We start from the raw sequence: 27965 nt of genomic DNA on the forward strand, positions 1-27965 counted from the left end.
ATTATAAAATAATATACAGATGACAAGTTACAAAAAGACAATCAGTGCTAAGTGTCATTAAAGAACCAAAACTAAAACAATAAGATGCCACTTATACACCAATAAAAAGTCAAATCCAAAATACTGAGAACATTAACTGCTCACAAGGATGCAGAGCAACAGGAATTCTCATGCACTACCTATTGGGATACACATGAAAGACACTTTTGTGTCATTTTACACAACTAACCTAGTCATCTTACAAAACCCAACAATCACACAACATGGTATTTACCCAAAGGAGCTGACAATTTATGTCTATGCAACAACCTGCACACAAATTGAAGTGTAACTTCAGGAAATATGAGTGCTTAAAATTGAAGGGTTGTTGCTGAACGATAAGACACCGGGATTCTTGGCCTCCAGAGGAGATGAATTCAATCCGGGGCCAGAGACGAGGCTGGATCGCCCAGAGCTTTTGTGTAATAAAGTTTTACTAAAGTATAAAGGAGATAGAGAAAGCTTCTGACATAGGCATTAGAAGGCGGCAGAAAGAATACCCACCTCCTAGTCTATAGCTATAAGTTATATAGTCACTCACAGTCTGTTAAGGAAAACAAAGGAATGTCTTAGAATTTAGAATGGCACCAGATAATTCATCCCTGGCCATAAAACGATTGACTTGAATCCTGTAGAAGGGCAGATTACCAAACAAATAGTTTTGTTTACATAGATTAGGGGAACAATATCTGAATAAGTAGGTTAGGCTATTTGGCGGAATTTACAGAGTCTGGGGTAAATTAACATATCTTAAGACAAACATTTCTATAAGAAAAAGAAATGTATTGGTTAACTCAAGGTTTGAGAATAGTTAGCTTCAGGTGAAACCAGGTGTCATGGCAACACAGCATTTTAAGAGAAAGCTCCTTTTAAATTTGTATAGAGAAGAAAAAAATATCGCTGGTTTGTTTCCTCCAGCCGCTTAAGAGAGATAAAAATGTCTGGCATTTGCAGCCTATTTCCTCCGTTTGGAGACCCCTGGCCTTCCTGCCTGTTACCCTCTCAAAATGTACTTTTCCCAGACTTAAGAATGAAAAAAATAGTGATGGGTATTTTTGAAATATTGTCAAATAACAGAGATCATTCACTCTGTTCATCATATACATCAAGGACTAAATATAAATGTGCTTGGAGATTGCAACATATTATTTAAAGTAATATGACTTTTCTCTTTTCAAACTAGGGTATCTAGAAGACAGTTTGTGCTACTTTTAAAATAAATATGTATAATAAATGTAAAAAAAAATAAGTGTATGTGTGAACAAGATATTCTTTAAGGTGCTAAGGATGATGTATGGCTATGTCATAAACCACCAGGGGCAGTCAAGTAAATAACACGTGATGCACAATACTTGGGATTCTGAATATATTGAATATGGCCAAAAAATGACAAAGGGAATAACAAAATAGAGTCATATATTAAATATATTCATAAAATTAATCATAATCACATCAAGTCTAACAAGAGATTGCATTTAAAGAGTCTTATTGGAAAGTTTAGCATTCACAAGCTTATATGAGACTCATAATGACCCTATGAAGTGGACATTACAAATTGAAGAACAAATGTTATTATTAAGAAACGAATATATAATATAAATTATTGGAAGCAATATACCTGATAAGCAAATTTGGTCTTACTTAAAATATTCCATAATATAATATATTGCACCATATATTGATTTATTTTTTGCAAATAATCCATTTCACATTCATCCCTCATCTCATTCATGAAATCATGAAGCTGAACAATAATGTGACTGGGTTCTACTTGGGTTATCACAGAATCTTGTTAGGAAGAAAATAGTGTTTATCACTTTCTTGTTTTTATATCTGGGGACAGTACTCGGTAACTTCCTGATTATTTCCACCATAAAGACCAGCAGAACACTTGGGAGTCCAATGTACTTCTTCCTTTTCCACTTATCTTTATCCGATACCTTCCTCTCAACTTCCATAGCCCCTAGAGTGATTGGCAATGCCCTTAGGGGAAAGAGCACAATCTCTTTCAACAAATGCATGACCCAAGTCTTTGCATCACATTTTTTTGGTTGCCTAGAGATCTTCATCCTTATTCTCATGGCTGTTGATCGCTATGTGGCCGTCTGTAAGCCCCTGTGCTCTAAGACCCTCTTGAGCCATCAAGTCTATGGTGCGTTGGTGGCTGTGGCCGGGGTAGGGTCTTGTGATCATTCTTCAGCTCAGATTCTTCTAGCCTTGAGTCTGCCTTTCTGCGGTCCCAATGTGATAGATCACTATTTTTGTGACTTGCAGCCTTTGTTGAAACTTGCCTGTACAGACACCATAAGTGTTGGTTGCATAACAACCAACCTACTCTTCGTGTCCAAAAGTGGAACCATCTGTACAGTGAGTTTTGTCATGCTTCTCCTATTCCATCATATTGCATTCTCTGAGAAACCACAGTGCTGAAGGGAGGAAGAAAGCCTTCTCCACCGGCATCTCCCACATCATCGTGGTCATCTTGTTCTTTGGTCCTTGCATATTTATATATACACGCCCTGCAACTATCTTCCCCATGGATAAGATGATAACTGTGTTTTATACAGTTGGAACACCTTTGATAAACCCTCTGATTTATACACTGAGTGAAAAACGCCATGAGAATGTTATGGGGCAAGAAACTGATCACAGGTGACAAAAGATAAATGGAAGTTTCATATTTTTCTTCAAGTTTAGATTGACATAGAAGTCCCCAGAAAATATTATCTTTTATTGTAGGGTTGATATAATCCTATCATACAGAAGTAGTATTCATTTCCTTCAGGAAAGTAAGCACTGTAATACAAGCAGTGATTAGTGTTCAGTCACTTTTATGTAGAGGATGGCACAGCACCCATATACCGAATGTAAGTTTCATTGCCTTAGGTGTTTTGCACTTCTGTGTCTCTGTGTCTCTTGGCTGACTTATATCACAGTGGTTTTAATCTGATATTTTCCACTCCCTTTCGCATTTTGACTTATGGTCTTTTCTGTGTACAGTTGCACTTAAATACTTATATTCACAGTCTGGCAAGTTTTTCTTCTTTCACATTGTTTGTTTGTTAGACATTTTGGTCACATCTGTATTATTCTAGACCTTCAACTGGGTTGTTCTTCCTGACTCAGCAGAAAGTAACAGATTCAAATAATATAGAATCATAATATTGTAATGGATAGTGTATAATGTAGATAATCTCCCTTAAATTTATTGGTGTTATACTTTATTGGTGTTATACTTTTTATATTGGTGTTCATACCATGTGTTTATATTTATCCTTATAACAATGACAGAATACGGAGACAAAATTCCACTTCTGAAGTAATTATTAGAAGTTAGGAAGGTCTTGACTATTGGATTTATACTTATAATGATATTCTTTTGATAAAATATATGTTCCTAATTTATTTCCTTCTGAATTTGGGAGTGGTGTAACTTTTCTCATGAATTATATACGTTTTAGTATTTTGTTCTGTATTGACATCTTTTAACTGTAAAATCGATGACCCAAATTAAGGGTGATATATTTACGCATTCTAGAAGGAGAGAGATAAGCAGTTGATGTAAGTGAATATTAACACATCAGTAGATTAAACAAATAATAAAATAATTGGGAGGATTTTATGCTTTAAAATAGTAGTATGTGCATTATGGACAGGAATTATGAACTCCAGTTCAGCAAATCATACATCTTAACATTTACCCAAAGGACTTGAAAGATTACATCCATAAAAAAATATTCATTGGTATTTATAGCAGTTTTAATCTTGATTGCTAAAGCTTAGAAGCAATCAAAATGTCCATCAGCAGGTGAATAGATAAGCTGGTTAGTTTAGTTCAGTTCAGTTCAGTTCAATTGCTAAGTCGTGTCTGACTCTGTGATCCCATGGACTTCAGCATGTCAGGCCTCTCTGTCCAGCACTAACTCCCAGAGTTTATGCAAACTCATGTCCATTGAGTTGGTGATGCCATCCAACCATCTCATCCTCTGTCTTCACCTTCTCCGCCCACCTTCAGTCTTTCCCAGAGTCAGGATCTTTACAAATGAGTCAGTTATTTGCATCACAAGGCCAAATTATTGGAGTTTCAGCTTTAGCATCAGTCCTTCCAATGAATATTCAGGACTGATCTCCTTTAGGATGGACTGGTTGGATCTCCTTGCAGTCCAAGAGACTCTCAAGAGTCTTCTCCAACACCACAGTTCAAAAGCATCAATTCTTCCACATTCAGCATTTTTTATAGTCCAACTCTCACATCCATACATGACTACTGGAAAAATCATAGCCTTGATTAGATGGACCTTTGTTGGCAAAGCAATGTCTCTGCTTTTTAATATGATGTCTAGGTTGGACATCACTTTTCTCCCAAGGAGTAACCGTCTTTTAATTTCATGGCTACAGGCACCATCTGCAGTGATTTTGGAGCCCACCAAAAAAATAAAGTCTGACACTATTTCCACTGTTTCTCTATCTATTCACCATAAAGTGATGGGACCAGATGCCACGATCTTAGTTTTCTGAATGTTGAGCTTTAAGCCAACTTTTTCACTCTCCTCTTTCACTTTCATCAAGAGGCTCTTTAGTTCCTTTTACTTTCTGCCATAGGGTGGTGTCATCTGCATATCTGAGGTTATTGATATTTCTCCTGGCAATCTTGATTCTAGCTTGTGCTTCCTCCAGCCCAGAGTTTCTCATGATGTACTCTGCATATATGTTAAATAAGCATGATGACAATATACAGCCTTGACATACTCCTTTTCCCATTAGAAATCAGTCTGTTATTCCATGTCCAGTTCTAACTGTTGCTTCCTGACCTGCATACAGGTTCCTCAAGAGGCAGGTCAGGTAGTCTGGTATTCCCATCTCTTTCAGAAATTTCCACAGTTTACTGTGATCCACACAGTCAAAGGTTTTGGCATAGTCAATAAAGGAGAAATAGATTTTTTTCTGGAACTCTCTTACCTTGAAGATCCACCGGACGTTGGCAATTTGATCTCTGGTTCCTCTGCATTTTCTAAAACCATCCTGAACATCTAGAAGTTCACGGTTCATGTACTGTTGAAGACTGGCTTGGAGAATTTTGAGCATTACTTTACTAGTGTGTGAGATGAGTGCAATTGTGTGGTAGTCTGAGCATTCTTTGGCATTGCCTTTCTTTGGGATTGGAATGAAAACTGACCTTTTCCAGTCCTGCGGCCACTGCTGAGTTTTCAAATTTGCTGGCATATTGAATGCAGCACTTTCACAACTTCATCTTTTGGGATTTTAAATACTCATATGGAATTCCATCACCTCCACTAGCTTTGTTTGTAGTGATGCTTCCTAAGGCCCACTTGACTTCACATTCCAGGATGTCTGGCTCAAGGTGAGCGATCACACCATTGTGATTATACCCGATTATGGGTCGTGAAGATATTTTTTATACAGTTCTTCTGTGTATTCGTGCCACCTCTTCTTAATATTTTCTGCTTCTGTTAGGTCCAGACTATTTCTGTCCTTCATTGAGCCCATCTTTGCATGAAATGTTCCCTTCAGTTCAGTTCAGTTGAGTTGCTCAGTCGTGTCTGACTCTTTGTGACCACATAAACCTCAGCATGCCAGGCCTCCCTGTCCATAACCAACTCCCAGAGTCCACCCAGACCCATGTCCATTGAGTTGGTGATGTCATCCAACCATCTTATCCTCTGTCGTCCCCTTCTCCTCCTGCCCTCAATCTTTCCTAGCATCAGGGTCTTTTCAAATCAGTCAGCTATTCGCATCAGGTGGCCAAAGTATTGGAGTTTCAGCCTCAGAATCAGTTCTTCCAATTAACACTCAGGACTGATCTCCTTTAGGATGGACTGGTTGGATCTCCTTGTGGCCCAAGGGACTCTCAAGAGTCTTCTCAAACACCACAGTTCAAAAGCATCAATTATTCAGTGCTCAGCTTTCTTTATAGTCCCACTCTCTCATCCATACATTCCCGTGGTATCTCTAATTTTCTTCAAGAGATCTCTTGTCTTTCCCATTTTATTGTTTTCTTCTATTTCTATGCATTGATCACTGAGGAAGGCTTTCTTATCTCTCCTTGCTATTCTTTGGAACTCTGCATTGAAATGGATGTATCTTTCCTTTTCTCTTGGCCTTTCACTTCTCTTCTTTTCACAGCTATTTGCAAGGCCTCCTCAGAAAGCCATTTTGCTTTTTTGTCTTTCTTTTTCGTGGGGATGGTCCTACTCCCTGTCTCCTAAACAATTTCATGAACCCCTATCGATAGTTCATCAGGCAATCTGTCTATCAGATCTAGTCCCTTAAATCCACTTCTCACTTCTACTGTATAATTGTTAAGGATTTGATTTAAGTCATGCCTGAATGGTCAAGTGGGTTTCCCTATTTTCATCAATTTGAGTCTGAATTTGGCAATAAGGGGTTCATGGTCAGAGCCACATTCAGCTCCTGGTCTTGTTTTTGCTGACTGTACAGAGCTTCTCCATCTTTGGCTGCAAAGAATATACTCAAACTGATTTTGGTGTTGGCCATCTGGTAATCTCCATGTATAGTATTCTCTTGTGTTGTTGAAAGAGGGTGTTTGCTATGACCAGTGCATTCTCTTTGCAAAACTGTAGTAGCCTTTGCATGCTTCATTCGGTACTCCAAGGCCAAATTTGCCTGTTACTCCAGAAGTTTCTTGACTTCCTACTTTGGCATTTCAGTCCCCTATAATGAAAAGGACATATTTTTTGGGTGTTAATTCTAGCCGGTCTTGTAGGTCTTCGTAGAACCGTTCAGCTTCAGCTTCTTCAGCATTACTGATCAGGGCATAGATTTGGATTACTGTGATATTGAATGCTTTGCCTTGGAAACGAATAGAGATCATTCTGTCATTTTTGTGACTGCATCCAAGTACTGTATTCTGGACTCTTTTGCTGACTCTGATGGCTACTCCATTTCTCCTAAGGGATTCTTGCCCACAGTGGTAGATATAATGGTCATCTGAGTTAAATTCACCCACTCCAGTCCATTTTAGTTCACTGATATCTAAAATGTCAATGTTCACTCTTGCCATCTTCTGTTTGACCACTTCCAATATGCATTGATTCATGGACCTAACATTCCAGGTTCCTATGCAATATTGCTCTTTACAGCATCGGACCTTGCTTCCATCAGCAGTCACATCTGCAAGTGGGTGTTGTTTTTGCTTTGGCTCCATCTCTTTAGTCTTTCTGGAGTTATTTCTCCACTGATCTCCAATAGGATATTAAGCACCAACCGACCTGGGGAGTCCATCTTTCAGTGTCCTATCTTTTTGCCTTTTCATACTGTTTATGGGGTTCCTAAGGCAAGAATACTGAAGTGGTTTGTCATTTCCTTCTCCAGTGGACCACATTTTGTCTGAAACCTCCACCATGACCCATCTGTCTTGGGTGGCCCTACATGGCATGGCTCATAGTTTCATTGAGTTAGACAAGGCTGAGGTCCATGTGATTAGATCTGTTAGTTTTCTGTGATTGTGGTTTTAATTCTGTCTGCCCTCTGATTGAGAATAATCAGAGGCTTATGGAACCTTTCTGGTGGGAGAGACTGACTGAGGGGGAAACTGGGTCTTGTTCTGATTGACTGGACCATGCTCAATAAATCATTAATCTGGTATATCCAGACAAATGAATATTATTCAGCACTAAAAAGAAATAAGTTGCCAAGGCATAAAATAACAAGAAGAAATCTTACATGTGTATTCCTAAGTAAAATAAACCAATGTTAAAAGGTTATGTACTGTGCAATGCCCATTATAAGACATTCTTTAAAAAAAAAAAAAAAATCCCTCTGGTGAGAGTAAAAAGTTCAATGGTTGCCAAGGATTCAAGTGTTGGGAGAGATCAATAGGTGAAGCACAGAGGACATTTAGAACAGTGAAACCATCTGGGTGGTACTATAATGATAGATACACATCTTTGTACATTTGTCAACCCATATGATGTACATCACCAAGAGTGAAGTATAATGTAAACTCTGGACTTTGGGTGATAATGAGGTGTCAACTTAAGTTCATCAATTGAACAAATACATCACTTTTGTGGGAGGTTAATAATGTGGAGGGAAGGACTTCCCTTATGGTCCAGTCGTTAAGCCTCAACATTCCCAATGTAGGGGCCCTGGGTTCAATCCATGGTCAAGGAACTGGATTACACATTTTGCAACTAAGCAAATAATTTTCATGCCACAGCTAAAGATCCCACATGCCTCAGATAAGACCCAGTGCAGCTGAATAAATAAATACATAAAAATAAATATTAAAAACAATGGAGCAGGCAATGCATGAGTGGGGCAGGGAGGTACATGGACGATCTCTAGATCTTTTCCTCAATTCTGATACAAACCTAAAGCTACTTTAAAAAAAATAAAATCTGTTTAAAAATATGTAAATAGAGATGATAGAATTTAATGGTAAACAAAAACACCCACTAAACTGACAAGAATACAGGAAAGAAAGTTATAAAGGGAACAAGGAAAAAGTAAACTGCAATAAGATCAAGTAATATTCAAAAAATTTAACAATTACATTAAAAGTAAAATCGCAGCATTTAAAAGCATTTCACCTTCATATTCTTATGCAATATAGCTTGGACCAATACTAGTTGGGAGATGGGGAAAATTGGCCCCTCAATTCCATTCAGTCACTTCTTCATATCTGACTCTTTGCAGACCCATGGACTACAGCACGTCAGGCTTCCATGTTCATCACCAACTCCGGAGCTTGCTCAAACTCATGTCCATTGAGTCAGTGATGCCATCCAACCATCTCATCTTCTGCCATCCCCTTCTCCTCCTGCCTTCAATCTTTCCCAGCATCAGGGTCTCTTCCAAAAAGTCAGTTCTTCGCATTAGGTGGCCAAAGTATTGGAGCTTCATTTTCAGCATAAGTCCTTCCAATGAATATTCAGGACTGATTTTCTTTTAGACTGACTGGTTTGATCTCCTTGTACTCCAAGGGACTCTCAAAAGTCTTCAACACCACAGTTGAAAAGCATCAATTCTTCGGTATTCAGTTTTCTTTGTAGTCCAATTCTCACATCCATGCATGACTACTGGAAAAACCATAGGTTTGACTAGACAGACCTTTGTGTCAAAGTAATACCTGCTTTTACTATGTTGTCTAAGTCGGTCATAACTTTTCTTCCAAGAACCAAGCACCTTTTGATTTCATGGCTGCAGTCACCATCTGCAGTGACTTTGGAGCCCCCCAAAATAGTCTCTCATTGTTCCCTTTGTTTCCCCATCTATTTGCCATGAAGTGACAGAACTGGATACCATGATCTTTGTTTTTTGAATGTTGAGTTTTAAGCCAGTTTTTTTCACTCTCCTCTTTCACTTTCATCAAGAGGTTCTTTAGTTCCTCTTTGGTTTCTGACATAAGGCTGGTATCATCTGCATATCTGAGGTTATTGTTCTTTCTCCTGGCAATCTTGATTCCAGCTTTTGCTTCATCCAACCCAGCATTTCATATGATGAACTCCCATATAAGTTAAGTAAACAGGCTAACAATATACAGGCTTGATGTAGTCCTTTCCCAATTTGGAACCAGTCCATTGTTCCATGTCCATTTCTAACCATTGCTTCTTGACCTGTATACATATTTCTCAGGAGGCAGGTCAGGTAGCCTGGTATCCCTATATCTTTTAAGAATTTTCATGTTTGTTGTGAGCTATACAATCAAAGACATTGGCATAGTCAATAAAGCAGAAGTAGATGTTTTTCTGGAACCCTCTTGTTTTCTCGATGATCCAACAGATGTTGGCAATTTGATCTCTGGTTCCTCTGCCTTTTTTAAATCCAGCTTGGACATCTGGAAGTTCTCAGTTCATGTACTGTTGAAGCCTGACTTGGAGAATTTGAACACTACTTTGCTAGTGTGTGAGATCAGCATCTGATTAGGTGAGTCTTTCAGATCCGTGACCCCACCTGGACTGACATCCAGATCTTTCTTAATATTTTCCTAATGGGGGAACAAATGATGTTTTTGTTGCTGCTGTTGGTTTACTTTAAGCCCAAGAAGAAGCAGGTAAAGAGAACAGAATGCAAGTCACACTATTTTCAGACCCTGGAATCAAGTGGTCCAGATAACAAACCCAACTGGGACTACCAAGACAATGAAGAGGAGGCTGACCCATTATGAAAGTATTATCTTAAAGGGAATGCAGGCAGCAGGAAATAAGCCTGTCATTTGGAATAAGATGAAGAAAATCAGGAGCCTACAGAAAATCCTTCAGCATTCCTAGAGCACCACAGGGAAGGCATGTGAATTTATACTGCCACTAACCCTGAGACATTGGAAGGGAATGCAGTGACTACTTGGTGTTTAATAACCAATATATAGAGGAAGAAATGTCAGAGACAGAAAAAGGCCCACACTCAAGTCTGCCCACTGACTGTTGCCCTCTAGTGTCAACTGGCCAGCACAGGAATCTACACTAATGCCCACAGAGATTCTCAGCTCTGATAAAGGCACCTGATCCCTGCTCCTTCTGAGGGAGAGCAAACCAGGACCCAACAGTGCACCATGCCAACAAGAGGGATACTAGGAGAGAGAATGCTCTCCAAGGGTCAGAAATGGCAGGTCCTGGCCATGACCCTCAAAAGCTGAGGTTCAAATAGATGAAAATTGATGGGCCCAGCAAGGCTTTCCCTAGTCCAACGACTAATACTTCACACTCTCAATGAAGGAGGTGTGGGCTTGACCTCTGGTCAGGGGACTAGATGCCAGTGCTGAAGCTAAGACCTGGCAGAGCCAAAAATATAGATAAATGGGCTTCCCAGATGGTGCTAGTAGTGAAGAACCCATCTGCCAGTGTAGGAGATGCAACAAATGTGTGTTCAATCCCTGGTTCAGGAAGATCCCCTGGAGGAGGGCATGGCAACCCACTCCAGTACTCTTGCCTGGAGAACCCCATGAACAGAGGAGCCTGGCAGGTTATAGTCCATAGGGTCCCTTAGTGGGGTGGCCTCCATGCTTAAGAGTAGCTGCTCCCACAACTCTGCTAGAGGAGGTTGAAAAGTTAACACTTGATTAACCAGTCACTATATGGGCTCTACATCAGGTTCAGGCTTTAGTCAGTTTTAAGGGAACAGGAGGGCTATATCCCCCAGAAGGCTGACTCACATTCAGGCTACACTTTCAGACATTCTAGTGACTACCAAGAAAAAAAAAGTCACACACAAAAAAATTGTCACAAGCTAAATCTTGCCACCCTGCTATCCACAGAAATAGGGCACCTGGAGCACGATTGTATACAGACCAAAGGCATGATCTATTCTAGTTGTCCTGGTCTAGGAAATGAATCTCCTCTAAACTCCAAAGAGGGATAGTTCCCAGATAGGAACAGGTTTACAAAAGGGAAAAAGCTGGTGGGATATGCAGTAACCTTCCAGACCCAAGTCAGAGAAGCAAAAAGGCTACCCACAAGGACTTCTGTCCAAATGGTGGAGCTGATACCCTTAACGGAACCTTATAGCCTGGAACAGGGAACGTTTTATATATTTATTCATATTCTTGGTATATATGTGGGTTTCTCTGGTGGCTCAGTAGTAAAGAATCTGCCAACAGTACAGGGAACACCGGTTTGATCTCTGGGTCTGGGAGTACCCCAGAGAAGTAAATGGCAACCCACTTTAGTGGGTTCTTGCCTGGAAAATCCCATGGACAGAGGAACCTGCCAGGCTACAGTCCATGGGGTCTCTATAAACACAATAAACTGGTTTATGCATGCCATCCTACACGCATATAGTATATATATTTCAACTGAATATATATGTATAACTGAATCACTTTGCTATACAGCAGAAATCAATCCCAACATTGTAAATCACCTATACCTCAATAAATCTACAACAAAAAGAAAGAACTAAAACTGAATTAATTTGCTTCTGACTGCCCTTCTTTGCATGTGTTTAGCCCCAAGGGATAAATTAAGTTAAATGCATTTGAACTCTTACATTGTAGACACATTCCTCTAGCCTGAGTGAATGGACACCCGATTCTCCTCCAGGTAGGAGAATCTGTGAAAGCTCTCACAAAACATGGTAACTAGGTGCTGCCCTGACCTGGCCCACTATCTCTTCTGGCCAGAAGCCTGGGGGCATCTAAAAACCAGGAAAACCAACTTGCAAGACCAGCTCACTCCTAGGTAGAACAACCCCACTTGGTGATCCTAACCACACATTCTATGCTGAAGTTGCTGTGATCACTTCATGGGGTCATTGTACTCAAGTGAAGGGGGATCCCAAGCCTCAACCTCCAGAGAAACGACCTATGACAGTGGCCTCCTTGACTACCCCTGTGAACCTCTTTGACCTGAAGCTTCTCTTCCAAAAAACAACCAAAGATACATCCAGCTCCGGCCAGTGAAGCTGGACATCAGGGCAAATTTGCCCACAGGCAAAGCTAAATACTTTTACTCTTTTATGTATCTGAAAATGTCGAGTGTCCTTTTCTTCCAAAAGTTTAGAAAACTGGGGTTCATCTCATGAAGATGAACATTTAGGACTGAAGCTTGGGAACAACCGAACATACCTAATGGCGGTTGAGAGGAAACTCTGCTCCTTTGCACAGGGCTATGACGATGCCTGAAATCAGCAGGAAACAATTACCGAGACAGACCATCACCCCTCCGCATCCCTCGAGAGTAAGAAGCCAGATAGAGGCTTCGCCAGACAGCAAAGCCCATTAGTATGTCCCTGGTAATAACCTTAGAAGCAGAGTTTAAAAATAAATAAATAAATAAAATAAAACAAAACAAAACTAACCTTTCTCTTTTCCTTTGTGTTTCATCTGGTTTCATTTGCTCACAGGCTGCCAAGTGCAGAAGCCGCCTGCTGGTGCTTCAGACCAGAGTTCCTCTGCTAAAGGGCTGTGCCGGCTCTGCTCAAGGATGTAGGCTGAAGGACCAAGCACAACTCAGAGATTCAAGATGGCGGCGGCCAGTTGCGTGCAGCGGAGCAACACAACTGGATGTTCCCGTGAGAACTCCGCCTCCTCTACGCTGGCAGCCTCAGCAGCCCTGCCCACAGCCTGTCTGTCAGGGAGACACTGTGGTCTAGCAGTGGCTCCCAAAACCTTTTGGCACCAGGGGGCACCTTCATGGAAGACAGTTTTTCCATAAACAATGGTATTGGGAACTAGGGGACGGTTTCCAAATAATTCAAGCACATTGCACTTATTTACACTCTATTTCTGTTATTACATCAACTCCATCTCAGATCCAAGAGGCTGGGAACCGCTGCTCTGGAGCCAGCTCATTCCTCTCATTCTTTGCTCAAAGAACACAGTTTCCCTTCCTTTGCTTCTGAACTGAGCTCTTCTCATGCTATTGGCTTGAACAACAAGGACAAGTCTGACTCAAAGGGTCAGTAAAAATGTATGCAAGCTTAGTCATGTCCAACTCTTTGTGACTCCTACACTAGCCCACCAGGCTCCTCTGTCCATGGGATTTAACAGGCAAGAATACTGGAGTGGGTTGCCATTTCCTCTTCCAGAGGATCTTTCAGACCCAGGATCAGACCTACATCTCTGTCTCCAACATTGGCAGGTGAGTTCTTTTACTGCTGAGCCTTCTGGGAATCTCTCAGTAACAGTATTACATGTAAAGTTTTAAATACATGAGCAGAATGTGGAAAAAAGTGATATTGTATGATTTCTGAAGCTTAGGTAGAGAGACCTTGAAGGTTTAGCTTTTGTGAAACCACTACTGCCCTGAAACAGCCATGGTGTGAGAGAGCCCTGTAGATGCTACTGGAGAATGAGAGAGAGCTGAGGTACCTAAGCTGACTGGAAGGCACATGAACGAGGCCATCTTGGAGCAGCTACTCCATTCAGGCTATCAGAGTGCTGCCAGGTAGCATCAGTGGAAGAACCACCCAGGTGAATTGAAGGAAAATTGCAGAATTATAATCAAATGAAGTGTTTCTATTTTAAGCCTTTAAGTTGTGCTGTTACAATTTTTAAACTACTAATTTGGGGATTAAATTTTGTGGTGGTAAGCCACTGATTTCTGACTTAGCTCTGTTTACCAACATATAGCAATAGAAAGCTTACACACACACAAGGCAGAAAGTGAAAGAAAAACACTGAAAATTTCCTGGAATTCTTTCCCAGAGATTCCTTGTTGCTGATGAGTACTGGGTGACATGAGTGGATCTTAAATACGCTCAGAAGTTTCCCATCAAACTCCCTCCTGCTGCTATGAATGTCCCTGGTGCTCTCAGGACTCTGTTTTCTCCTACAACTACAGGAAGAGTACATGGCCGGAAATTGCAGAAAAAATGGCCCACTGTGTGGTGAACTTTGGGAGAGAAAACTTGATGAATATGTACATCTTTCCCTGTCTTGTTTACAAATTGCTTGGAAAACAAATCCATAGTGTCTATAAAAAGCTTCAGTGAGATAAAGAAATCAGCTGCAATGGGCAGCTCATAAGTTCTCCCTAAAAGTATGAACTAATTGCTTTTTGACATTTTATTATAAATGAAGAAGGAGGTGAGATGAAAGTAGGAAGGAGAAAGAAGGTGAAGAAAGAATGAGCGGAAAGGAAAGAGTAGAAGTACAAGTAGAGAAAACAGCATTTGTTGCCAACAGTACTGAAAAATGGCAGATTTCAGTTGGTGAGAGACAGACCAGAAACAACAAAATTCTACCAGTTTTTGAGTTTCTGGACTCAGGGATTCTCTGAAACCAATTATTCACAGAACAATTCTTATCTTACTTTGTTTTGAAAAGTTGCATCCAAATTATCTCAGGAGTGATAGAAAAACATAGCAAAATCCAAGTTCTGGACAATACTGATGAGATTTTTCACTTCTAAAATTAACATTGAAGATTTCTGAAAAAGAATTTTATCAAATTTCTATATTTTGAATACTTGTAATATAATTGCAATACAATGTTCTTAGAAATAGGGGGAGAGTAAAATTTTTAAGATGATAATAAAATAATGAAGTGCATGCAAACCAGACTATGAGATGGATGGTAATGACATTTGAGTAGGAAAATGCTTGACTTTCAAAAGAAAATGAGGTGTTAGTATGTTTGAAATGTTCAAAATATGGAGGAAGAAATTCTTTGAGGCAGATTTTGATTTTGGGAGAAAGATTTCCTCCTTGCCCTTACAGGATGGACAACGGAGACACAATCCCCAGGCTTGATTTTAAATGACCGGTTTCTTTTAGAAAATAGCTAAGTCACATTATTCACAGTTGTCAAAAACTGCTATGATTTGAGGTCTCTTAAACTGAAGGACTCTCTGAGTGGAGAATAAAATGTTTTGTTTAATTCAGGAGGAAAAACAAAAGGAGAGTGAGAGTGTACATAAATTTTTGGACCCCTATTTGATATCAAACTCTCATATTGAGAAATGTGGTGTAGGAGAAAGAAAATCAAAATTATGCAAATCTGATTTTAAGATAGTGGTGCTGTACCTCTAGATAAATTGCTTAGCTTCATGGGGCTTCTGCTATCTCTCCTGCAAAATGAGAAAGTTTTAAGGGATGTGTTTGAGTCTGCATTGGGTTGTCATTATATCTATTACAGTTTTTAACATTATTTCTACTGTAGAAGAGAGGGCACAACTGGAACGACTATGCTATCAAGTCTAATATGCACATCAGAAACATTGCTACAAAACATACCTTAGAGCACAGAGTTCAGTTGGAATTAACAGATCTTTGGGGGATATGTCCTCAGGTCTATAAAATTCCTGATGGTTACCTAACACACTGTAATCCTATCCCAAACCAGAACTAAAGGAATCATTTATTAATACATCTGTACCTTGGCTTGAAGAACAGTTTGAGAAAGGCTTTAATCAAAGGCATTTCCCATGCCCCTTATTTGTACATATGCTGCAGTGACCTCACCAGAGTATCTGACATTACACCACTGGAGAGTCATCCATTACAAGTAAATATGAAGGACTAGTGAGATTAAGGAATGAGTCATATCTATTTATTTATTGATGTTAACAGATAAATATATAAAAAACCAAAGCAATGCATTTCCTGAGGAATCCTCAAACACTGAGTTTGAAGGTAAGATTTCCCTCCCCTCCATTTAAATCAAACACATCTTGATGTGCCTCCAACAGTTTATTTTAAATTTGATCCCTTTTAAGTTTGACATAACAGAGTCATACAGAGCAACTTTTTGTGTAGGTGGCTTCTTTTACTCTACAATGTGTTTTTGTGAAAATTTGTCATGTTGAGTAACTCTAGTTCACTCATTATGACTGGAAAATAGTATTCCATTGTGTGACTTTATCACAATGTATCTACCCATCCTACTCTTTTAATGGTATAGATGAACTTATTTGCAAAGAAGAAATAAGAGTAGCAGATGTAGAGAATAAAGTATGCATACCAACAGGGGATGTAGAGTGGGTTGAATTGGGAGATTGGGCTTGGCATATGTATATTGCTATGAATAAAATTGATAACTAATGATAATCCTCATGTATTATCTGAGAGGATCTCTAGTCAGTGCTCTGTGGTGGCCTAAATGGGAAGGGAATCCACAAAAGAGGGGATATGTGTATATGTGTGTCTGATTCACTTTGCTGTACAGCAGAAATGAACACAACACTGTAAAGCAACTCTACTCCATCAGTTTCCTTCATTGTTTTCTTTAGCTTCTGCCTATGATCGTTATGTGGCTATTTGTAAATCCCTACACTATATGACCACCATGGACTGAGACAGATGCAATAAAATGCAGCTGGAGACTTGGATAGGTGGGTTCTTACACTCCATCATCCAAGAGGCTCTGGTAGTCCAACTACCCTTTTGTAGACCAATAAGATTGATCACTACTTTAGCGATGTTCACCCGGTGCTAAAACTCACCTGCACAGACACATATGTCCTTGATGTTGTGACAGCCAGCAGCGGTACCATCGCTCTGGGGAGCTTTGTCACTTTGCTAATCTCCTATACCATCATCCTGGTGTTCCTGAGAAAGCAGTCAGCAGAAGGCAAGTGCAAAGCTCTCTCCACCTGTGGCTCCCACATTGCCGTGGTCGTCATCTATTTTGGTCCCTGTACTTTCATGTGTATGCATCCTGGTACTATCCTTTAGAGGATAAGCTGGTGGCTGTGTTTTATACCATCATCATCCCCATGTTAAGCCCCCTGATTTATACACTGAGAAATGCAGAAGTAAAAAATGCAATGAAGAAATTGTGGGGCAGGAGGGTTTTCTGGGAGGCTAATGGTAAATAGTAAAAAGTAACAATCCAAGGTGGATGATCTCAAAGTTTCTCATCTGCGCAGTGAAGACAATAATAACGATCTCACAGGGTGTCTTGAGGGGAACAAATAAGAGAATAACACATTCTACAGAAGCAAGTTATTATTTATCATTATAATTATATTTATTCTAATATTTAATAATAATAATTTTCTGAAATATCTAGAACAAAGAAATCCTATCAAACTCAGAAATTCAGCATGGTCAGACTTTCCTCTCTTCATTTTTTTCCTGTTTTCAATTTTCTTCAAATAATGAGAGTCAAAGGCTATTTTCTAGTGTTTAGATTTATAGTTCTTTCATAATGAATATTTGGTATGTGTATGTTGTTTGAATGAAAGGATTCAGAAAAAAATGACCAAAATCTGAGGTAAGGCGTTCTGGTAAAAGTCCTCCAAAACAGCAAAACTAAACCTTGTCAGGTTTGGATGGGAGGGCTTGTGGGCAGAATGTCAAAGAGATAAAACACAGGTTTAGAAAGCAAAAGACCTGTTATCCTTTGGTTTGGGGAAAAAGCTTTCTTTCTCTAGGACTCATTTCCCTTACTCAAACAGTCTATTGGAAAAAAAAATTACCTCTAATATTCTCATTTTAACTATAGCATCCTATTTACATGCTTCTGATAGCTGACTCTTGTAGTCTGTAGTCAGCCATCACTATTAATGTAAGTGATTAACAGGAAACATTTAAAGAAACTGAACAATACCAAAGACATCTGTGATGAATACAAGATTGTGTGTTAATCAAGAAGGTGAATGTAATTTACTGAAATGCATGGTTGGGAAACCATATTTCTTCCAATGTTTGAACCAAACAGTTTTACTGAAAACAGTGAATCATTTATCACTGCCTCCTTGACTGGCACAACCTGATTTCTAGCTGTGGATTCTAGAGAGAGTCATTCTGGACAAATAAATGTACCTTTCTTAGGTAAACTGATACTTGCCCTAGTAATGCATTTCTCTTCTCTTTGCCCTACCTAAGCTTTATTTTTCCACAGCAATAAACCCATCACTGATGATCTCTCTGCCATTTATTTTCATTGTTTTTTCACAAGTCTGATTATTTAAATTGCTGTCAATACGTGGGTATGTGATTGTGATTTTGGAGTCTGTGTGTGTGTGGTGTGCACCTATTATTGATACATTAAGCACTGTACATTGTCAGTACCTTACACTATGATCTCAGCTATTGGAGCACTCATAGAATTAAAGATAATAAATATCAAAAGGCAGCAAGACATTCAAAGTTATAACTGCTAAAAGTTATTAAAAGTTATAAGGCTCCTTGCCTCTGACTACATGAATCCATATTTATTGCCCCAGTTTGGACATAGACTCACTGGACATCTATGAACCTGAGGGTTTGCTCAGTTTTAAGATGGTCACTAGGTCAGTGCTCTCCAAAATAGTCTGATCATTTTAGTCCTCTTGAGATGTTTTTGAAAAGATGACAGTATCTATTCTAAGAATTTGTGATTCAGTAGACCAATGTTCAGTTCAGCTCAGTTCAGTCACTCAGTCTCTTTGCGACCCCAAAGACTGCCACACGCCAGGCTTCCCTGTCCATCACCAACTTTCAGAACTTACTCAAACTCATGTCCATTGAGTCAGTGATGCTAGCCAACCATCTCCACCAATGTCATAGGGTATAAAAAAAAATCTGTATTTTCAACAAGCTCCTCTGGTAATTTTTATACAGATAGTGGCACATCAAAAATTTGGAAACAATGGGACTAGATGATACTTGATCTTTGAATCAATCAATTCCAAAGGGTTCTACCTTGGATATATATTCCCAACTGTTCTACTATTTAAAAGGAAACTAAACTTGAACTGAATTTAGAAAATTGTGGAATAAATTAATGTAGTTCATGTATAAATTTTTCCACTATACTCTTTCCTTTGTTTCTGCATCAAAGACTTGACTACTGAAAGTTATTTATATTGACGATCTGAAGTCCTGAAGAAGGTACAAGCTAACAAATTCAATACTCTCAAAGACCTAGAAACAAAACATATTGATGTAGGAGATGGATGGTCTCCAATTTAGATGTTTACAGCTGGTCTCCTGTTTACATTTCATGGGATAAAAAGTGGGCTTCAGGCTGAATACTTAAAACTGTTGGCATTTTTAGATACAGTGAATAGGTGGGCTCTAGTTAAAGCATTTACAGCTTCCTGTTTGCTCTGGAAAATGAAAGTAACAACATAAACAGGGTAAATAGCCAGTGTTTGTCTCTTGTAAGCCTCTTAAGATAGTAGTCATGGCAATAGTCAAAGAAATAGTCAAGGCAAGGACAAAGAGGGGCAGAACCTTGTTTGAGTAAAAGATTAAGGGACCTCCCTCCTCTTCTTTTTGAGACAAGGGAGATAGTACACGTGTGCAGAAAGGCTTTATCTGGGTCAAAAGTCAAGTGATAATGGCAGGTTATAATGAGTTTTATTCAGACCACCTGACCTGCCTCTTGAGAAATCTGTATGCAGGTCAGGAAACAACAGTTAGAACTGGACATGGAACAACAGACTGGTTCCAAATAGGAAAAGTAGTATGTCAAGACTGTATATTGTCACCCTGCTTATTTAACTTATATGCAGAGTGCATCATGAGAAATGCTGGGCTGGATGAAGCACAAGCTGGAATCAAGATTGCCAGGAGAAATATCAATAACCTCAGACATGCAGATGACACCACCCTTATGGCAGAAAGCAAAGAAGAACTAAAAAGCCTCTTGATGAAAATGAAAGAGGAGAGTGAAAAAGTTGGCTGAAAGCTCAACATTCAGAAAACTAAGATCATGGCATCAGGTCCCACCACTTCATGGCAAATAGATGGGGAAACAGTGGATCAGTGGCTGACTTAATTTTTTCGGGCTCCAAAATCACTGTAAATTGTGACCACAGCCATGAAATTAAAACATGCTTATTCCTTGGAAGGAAAGTTATGACCAACCTAGACAGCATATTAAAAAGCAGAGACATTACTTTGCCATCAAAGGTCTGTCTAGTCAAGGCTATGGTTTTTCCAGTAGTCATATATAGATGTGAGAGTTGGACTATAAAGAAAGCTGAGTGCCAAAGAATTGATGCTTTTGAACTGTGGTGTTGGAGAAGACTCTTGAGAGTCCCTTGGACTGCAAGGAGATCCAACCAGTCCATCCTAAAGACGATCAGTCCTGGATGTTCATTGGAAGGACTGATGTTGAAGCTGAAACTCCAATAGTTTGGCCACCTGATGTGAAGAGCTGACTCATTAGAAAAGGCCCTGATGCTGGGAAAGATTGAGGGCAGGAGAAGAAGGGGACGACAGAGGATGAGATGGTTGGATGGCATCACCAACTCAATGGACATGGGTTTGGGTGGACTCTGGCAGTTAGTGATGGACAGGGAGGCCTGGCATGCTGTGGTTCATGGGATCCCAAAGAGTTGCACACGACTGAGCAACTGAACTGAACTGAACTGAACTGATTCTTCCCAGAAGCCTTCACTCCGAGATCCTTCTTGGCAGAGGGGTGCTTGCTCATCGAGGGGAGTGTCCTAGGGTAGGTCAAGTTTGGAAAAAGAAAGCAGATAATTGGCTAAAGGTAGATAAAACCTGAAAGAACTGACCTGTATAAATGACTTAGCCACCTCCTTACTGCACTCCCCCTCACTTGGAGGCACACCCACCGTCTTTCTCTCTGAGTGTGTGTCTCGGCCATGTCTCTGCCTTAACAAGCGGTTTCTCTATGTACTCTCCTACTTCCTGCTGTGCTATATCTCTAGTAATAAAATTTCTGTCTTCATTTACAGCTTCTGCCTCCATGATAAATGAATTTTTCACTGGGGACAGAGATACAGGGAAAAACAGTTTCTAGCCTCTAGCCCTAGCTGGTTTGGTGGCTAAGATTCCTGGTTTCCATTCAGGCTGTGTGTGTGTTTTAGTCACTTAGTTGTGTCCAACTCTTTGCCACCCCATGGACTGTAGGCCACCTGGTTCCTCTGTCCATGGAATTCTGCAAGCAAGACTACTTTAGTGGGTTGCCATGCCCTTCTCCAAGGGATCTTCCCGATCCAGGGATCAAACACCAGTATCCTGCATTGCAAGCAGATTCTTTACCCTCTGAGCCACCCCAGCCTGGCTCCCCAGGTTCAAATCTTGTGCAGGGAATTAAGATCACTCATCATTCCACTGCTCACAGCTGTCTTATCGAGATCAATGTGAAAGGGTATTCAGGTTTCCACCACTGATTTTATAAATTTCACAGAAATTTGTCAGAGCCAATCTCTATCAGAGGAACTCAGGGAAACTGCCCATGGAAGTGTCTCATTTTGACAGTGTTCTGATGTGTTCGGTTTTTACACGGTAGCCTGGCTTGTTTTGTGTTTTGAAGTACAATGCAACTTCATCACTTAATTAAAATCTTACAAGTATTCCTTTTTCTACAAGTTTAGTATATATATATATGTATATGTATATGTATATATATATACACATATATCCACAACGTAAGTGCACCACAGTATAGAGAGTGATATGCATTGCTGTACTTTCATAACAGTCAGTGGTACACTCAGATATCACACATATAGAATCTAAAATTCAGTCTCAGAAGACTAAGATAGAACTTCCATTCTCTTCACAAGAAAAAATAAAACAACATAAGGTATATGTGAACCTACCCTGAGGTTTAGAATGAAGCCTGGTCAAGCTTGACCTAGATCAACTGAACCCCAAGCTGACCCAAAGACACATGAGCAAGGATTCTTAATGCTTATTGTATAATCCTTGAGTTTGGAATGGCTTTTTTATCTGACTTATCTAAGAATAGTGTGATCAAACTGTGGGAATAGGGGTTCTGAGGCATATTACTAAATTAAAAAAAAAAGAAAGCAATGATTATATTTAGAGTTAGCTAATTGAAAGGAGTAGTATAAAAGGCTAGCTAGAGAGAATGGGAAGGAGATTGGTTATACAAACAAAGGACAAATTCTAAATACTTAAGTCTGCGGCAACTCTCCCTCCATTTTTCCATGAATAATATGCGGGAAGAGAAGGCTATAGTGATAATCACACTTGGGTAGATTCATTTTCACCCCTCCTTTGTTGATAAATTGCAGAAGAGAATTAACAACAGGTAAATCCAAGCCACATTCAAACAGATTCTTAAAGATTTGCTGTCTTCTAACCAGAAACTATAAAACTCCTAGAGGAGAACATAGGCAAAACACTCTCCGACATAAATCACAGCAAGATCCTCTATGGCCCACCTCCCAGAATATTGGAAATAAAAGCAAAACTAAACAAATGGGACCTAATGAAACTTAAAAGCTTTTGCACTACAAAGGAAACTATAAGTAAGGTGAAAAGACAGCCCTCAGACTGGGAGAAAATAATAGCAAATGAAGAAACAGACAAAGGACTAATCTCAAAAATATACAAGCAACTCTTGAAGCTCAATTCCAGAAAAATAAATTACCCAATCAAAAAATGGGCCAAAGAACTAAACAGACATTTCTCCAAAGAAGACATACAGATGGCTAACAAACACATGAAAAGATGCTCAACAGCACTCATTATCAGAGAAATGCAAATCAAAACCACAATGAGGTACCATTACACGCCAGTCAGGATGGCTGCTATCCAAAAGTCTACAAGCAATAAATGCTGGAGAGGGTGTGGAGAAAAGGGAACGCTCTTACACTGTTGGTGGGAATGCAAACTAGTACAGCCACTATGGAAAACAGTGTGGAGATTTCTTCAAAAACTGGAAATAGAACTGCCATATGACCCAGCAATCCCACTTCTGGGCATACACACCGAGGAAACCAGATCTGAAAGAGACACGTGCACCCCAATGTTCATCGCAGCACTGTTTATAATAGCCAGGACATGGAAGCAACCTAGATGCCCATCAGCAGATGAATGGATAAGGAAGCTGTGGTACATATACACCATGGAATATTACTCAGCCATTAAAAAGGATTCATTTGAATCAGTTCTAATGAGATGGATGAAACTGGAGCCCATTATACAGAGTGAAGTAAGCCAGAAAGATAAAGAACATTACAGCATACTAACACATATATATGGAATTTAGAAAGATGATAACGATAACCCTATATGCAAAACAGAAAAAGAGACACAGAAGTACAGAACAGACTTTTGAACTCTGTGGGAGAAGGTGAGGGTGGGATGTTTTGAAAGAACAGCATGTATATTATCTATGGTGAAACAGATCACCAGCCCAGGTGGGATGCATGAGACAAGTGCTTGGGCCTGGTGCACTGGGAAGACCCAGAGGAATCGGGTGGAGAGGGAGGTGGGAGGGGGGATTGGGATGGGGAATACGTGTAACTCTATGGCTGATTCATATCAATGTATGACAAAACCCACTGAAATGTTGTGAAGTAATTAGCCTCCAACTAATAAAAAATAAAAAAAGAACAATAAATTAGCTAAAAATAAAATACTGTATAATATTAAAAAAAAAAGATTTGCTGTCTTCTGGGGAAAAAAAAATCAATAGTGAATTTGTCACAACAAGAAAATGTAATTCATTACTGGAGAAAGTGGCCTAACTAAACATCAATGGCAAGCTTATGAAAAATAAACACTTGAATTAACTGCCCATGCAGCTATAGACATTTCTGTTCTCCTTTACCTTCCTTAATTAGATAATACACCAGAAAGTAGTCACCACCAGACCTACATCAAAAAGAAACCCTGAATTGCTCTGCTACTGTCTTTTTTCTCCTTTGCTAGATATTCCATTATTTTCTGCCTCCCCTTATGTTCTAAGTTTCCAAAATTTTCAAGCAGTACACGCGTCAGGGACTTTTTGGAAGAGAAATACTGTTGCTGAACTCTTCAACATATACCTAATTTCTGCATATGTATACTTCATTTTAGAGTGCAGATTCCTGTTGAACAAGGGACAGTAATTCTTTAAGAGTACACAATACAATTTCTTAGTGAGGTCAATAGTGAAGAAGATGGAGCACCAGAAGATAAGAAGTCTGTGTCTCTCATAGTTGAGAACTTGGTGAACACACCTTCCAAGTCTTAGATGACCCTAGACAACTAAGAGGTGTCTGAGATCAGAATCCTGATCTCAGAATTCTCTTCAAAATTCATGAAGATTGAAGATTCTTGTCTAAATTAAGGAAACAACTGAATGTGCCAAAAAATATTTTAGTTTATGCCCCAGTTGTCAACTGGCTATACCTATTTCTTAGTCTAATCACCTTTATTTCTCCAAAGAATGAAAACCTGTCTGAGGGAAAATGAGACAGATTTACCCAGTTTGACTAATGAAAGACACCATCAAAATACATTATTACCATGATGAGAGCAAGGATTAACAAAAGGCATCACAGGAACATCCATTTCTTAAGCTATATGCCTTCTTAAGCTCATGACATTTCACAGAATGGGAAATATTCCATTTTGTACATTTACAAAGAACATCAGTTTTATATACTCATGAAGATTGCTTAAATAAAGTGATAAATATGGTCATAGAATTGCATTTGTAAAAATGAAAAGAATTGCTCATTTTTCAAGGCTTATAATTACCTACAATAAGGTACTAAGTTTTAATTATAATTTCTGTAAGTGTAGTGTAAGTAGAATAATTATATCCAATACACTGTTTTAGATGCAGGATTTGTTAATGTAAAAAAAATTAAAGTATACAACACTTGTAAAATTTTTGGCATTGCTTTTTTGAAATTATTGCAGTGGAAACCTCAACAACAACAACAAAATCAAGTGTTTTAAGAAAGCTCTCTGAGAGATGTCTCAGTCAAGATTATCTGTTTCCTGAAAGAGGTCAGAAAAGCCAGCCATGCAGTCTTCACAACTTTCCCTGAGAAAAGTGCTGAAATGCACTCTCAAGTCAGGGAATACACAGGACAGAATGTTCCCGAATGTCAGAGCTTGGAAAGGACCCGAAGGGCGTTGGATCCACTCCCCTTGTGGGCAGTCTCAGTCAAGTGACAGAGGGAGAGTGGCTGAGGGGGCTTCACTCTTCAGGGTTGCGGCTTTGAATGACAGCACATGGTCCTTCTGTATCTGTTGTACTTGTCAACATTAACCATTGTGTGGATAAAATAGATCTGGCAAAGAGCAGGATGGCCGGATGTTCATTTTCCCGCAGAGTGTTTATCTCGGCCCCACACTTTCCTCATGGCATTCTTCATGTCTGTGTTTCTCAGGGTGTAGATGAGAGGGTTGAACATGGGAGCAATCATGGTGTAAAACAGGGCAAAGACCTTGTCGTTCCTGACAGAATCAGCCTTGGGGACAAAGGTGAAGATGAGGGGCAAGAAGAACATGAAGACCACAGTGATGTGTGAACCACAGGTGGAGAAGGCTTTGCGGCGGCCCTCGGATGAGCAAGTCCTCAGGGTGGCCAGGATGATGATGTAAGAAATCACCAAGGCAACAAAGGTCAAAATGGACAAAACCCCTGTGGTGGTAATGATTGCAATCACCCATAGTCTAGTATCCGTATATCTAGTATCCAAAACCAAGTATAGGCCAGCTTCAGCAAAGGGAATACATCACAGAAATAGTGGTCTATTTGATTGGGGCCACAGAATGGAAGTCCAGTAATGATTAATACTTGTGTGACTGAATGGCTAAAGCCTACCATAGCAGAAGCCATTACAAGGACAGAGCACACCTGTCGGCTCATGATGACCACGTAGTGAAGAGGTCTACAGATGGCAGCATAGCGGTCATAGGCCATGGCCACCAAGATGAAGATCTCAGTGGCTCCAAAGAAGTGGGCATAAAACATCTGGGCTATCAGCTCTTGTAGGAGATGGTCTTCTGCTGGGCCAGCAAGTCAGTGATCAATTTGGGTGCCACCGTGGAGGTGAAGCAGACATCCATCAGCGACAAATAGCTGAGGAAAAATACATGGGCTGTTCACTGAGGCTGCTGCCCCTGATGGTGAGACGGATGAGCAGATTCCCTGAGAGAATCGCAATATAACAAAGTAAAAACAGCACGAAGCACGCAAGTTTTGCATTCTCATCAGTAAATAGCCCCAGGAGGATAAATTCTGTGACATTTTCATGTCCCATTGCTTCTGTGGGTTTGATCGGTTAGAGGGGCAAGTTAGTATACCTGAAACACGCAACTTTTTCAAGTTATTTATGCATTTCAAAAGTCATTCATCTAGTCAATAAATATATATTGATTTTTCCAAATGATGCAAACATTATAACTGCTGCTAAGGGTATAGCAGTATACAAAATACACACATCTCACCTGCACATAAAATTTATTAGAGAAGACGTACAGTGACAATAATAACAAAAAATAATCTATTTATTGAGGTGGAGCCAAGGAGAATGCAGAGTCTGCATAGCCCCACCTTAGGGCACCTAGCTACAGTGGTGGGGATGTCAACGCCCAAGCAGATAAGAAGAACCTCTGAGTGACTGGAGAATATTAACTAGAGTGAGGTCTCCCAGAGGTCCACATTTCAACACAAAGACCTGGCTCTACCCAACTCTCTGCAAACCACAGTGCTGGAAACCTTGGGCCAAATAATCAGTAAGACAGGAACACAGTCCCATTCAAAAAAAAAAAAAAAATAGGAAAAAAAAGAGGCAAGAAAAAAAAATGTTACAGACAAAGGAGCAAGGTAAAAGCCTACAAAACCAAATATATGAAAAGAAAATATATTCTTATATTTTTTAAACTACATGAGAAAAGAATTTAGAGTAATGACAGTAAAGATGATCCAAAATCACACACACACACAAAAATAGAGTGCAAACAAAGATTGAGAAAATACAAGAAATGTTCAATAAAATCATAGAAGGACTAAGGAAAACGTGTGGAGATTAATGGCACAATAACTGAGATGAAAAGTACATTAGAAGGAATCAGTAGCAAAATAACTGAGGCTTAAAACATGAGTAATTGAGCTGGAAGATAGAATGGTGGAAATGAATACTGAGGAGCAGAACAAACACAAAATGAAAAAAAAATTGAAGACAATCTCAGAGAACTCTGAGACAACACCAAACACACTAACATTCAAATTTTAGGGGTCTCAGGAAGAAGGAACAAAGAAAGAGCCTGAGAAGATATTTGAAAAGATTATACTTGAAAACTTCCTTAATGTGGGAAAGGAAATGACCACTCAAGTCTAGGAAGCTCTGACAGGTCCTCCCACACAGGATAAACTGTAGAAGAAACACAACAAAACACTATTAATCAAAATAATAAAAAGCAAAAGCAAAGAAAAAAATATTAAAACTGAAAGGGAAAAGCAAAAAACAGTGTACAAGAAACCCCCATAAGGCTATAAGCTGATTTTTCAGCAGAAACTCTGCAGGCCAGAAGGGAGTGATAGGATCTATTTAGAGTGATGAAAGAGAAAATTCTACAACCAACATTACTTTGCCCAGCAAGGTTCTTAGATTTGGCAGAGAAATAAAAAGCTTTACTGACGAGCAAAAGCTAAGAGAATTCTGCAGCACCAAACTAGCTTTACAACAAATGCTAAAGGAACTTCTCTAGCCAGGTGATACCCCATATTAACAAATTAAAGAATAAAAACTTAGCATATTTGAAAACAGAGACATTACCCTGCTGACAAAGGTCCATCTAGTCAAAGCTATGGTTTTTCTAGTAGTCATGTATGGATGTGAGAGTTG

General features: G+C 39.5%; 3 pseudogenes; 2 read left to right on the forward strand and 1 right to left on the reverse strand.

Moving 5' to 3' along the window:
• Positions 1–1777: 1777 nt before the first annotated feature.
• Positions 1778–2705, forward strand: LOC133067724 (olfactory receptor 4C16-like; annotated as a pseudogene).
• Positions 2706–12626: 9921 nt separating this feature from the next.
• LOC133068929 (olfactory receptor 4S2-like) lies at positions 12627–17276 on the forward strand (annotated as a pseudogene).
• An 8154-nt stretch (positions 17277–25430) lies between these two features.
• LOC133067729 (olfactory receptor 4P4-like) lies at positions 25431–26378 on the reverse strand (annotated as a pseudogene).
• Positions 26379–27965: the final 1587 nt, after the last annotated feature.

Source organism: Dama dama, chromosome 2 (genome assembly GCF_033118175.1).
Source record: "Dama dama isolate Ldn47 chromosome 2, ASM3311817v1, whole genome shotgun sequence".
In the NCBI taxonomy this organism is placed as follows: Eukaryota; Metazoa; Chordata; class Mammalia; order Artiodactyla; family Cervidae; genus Dama; species Dama dama.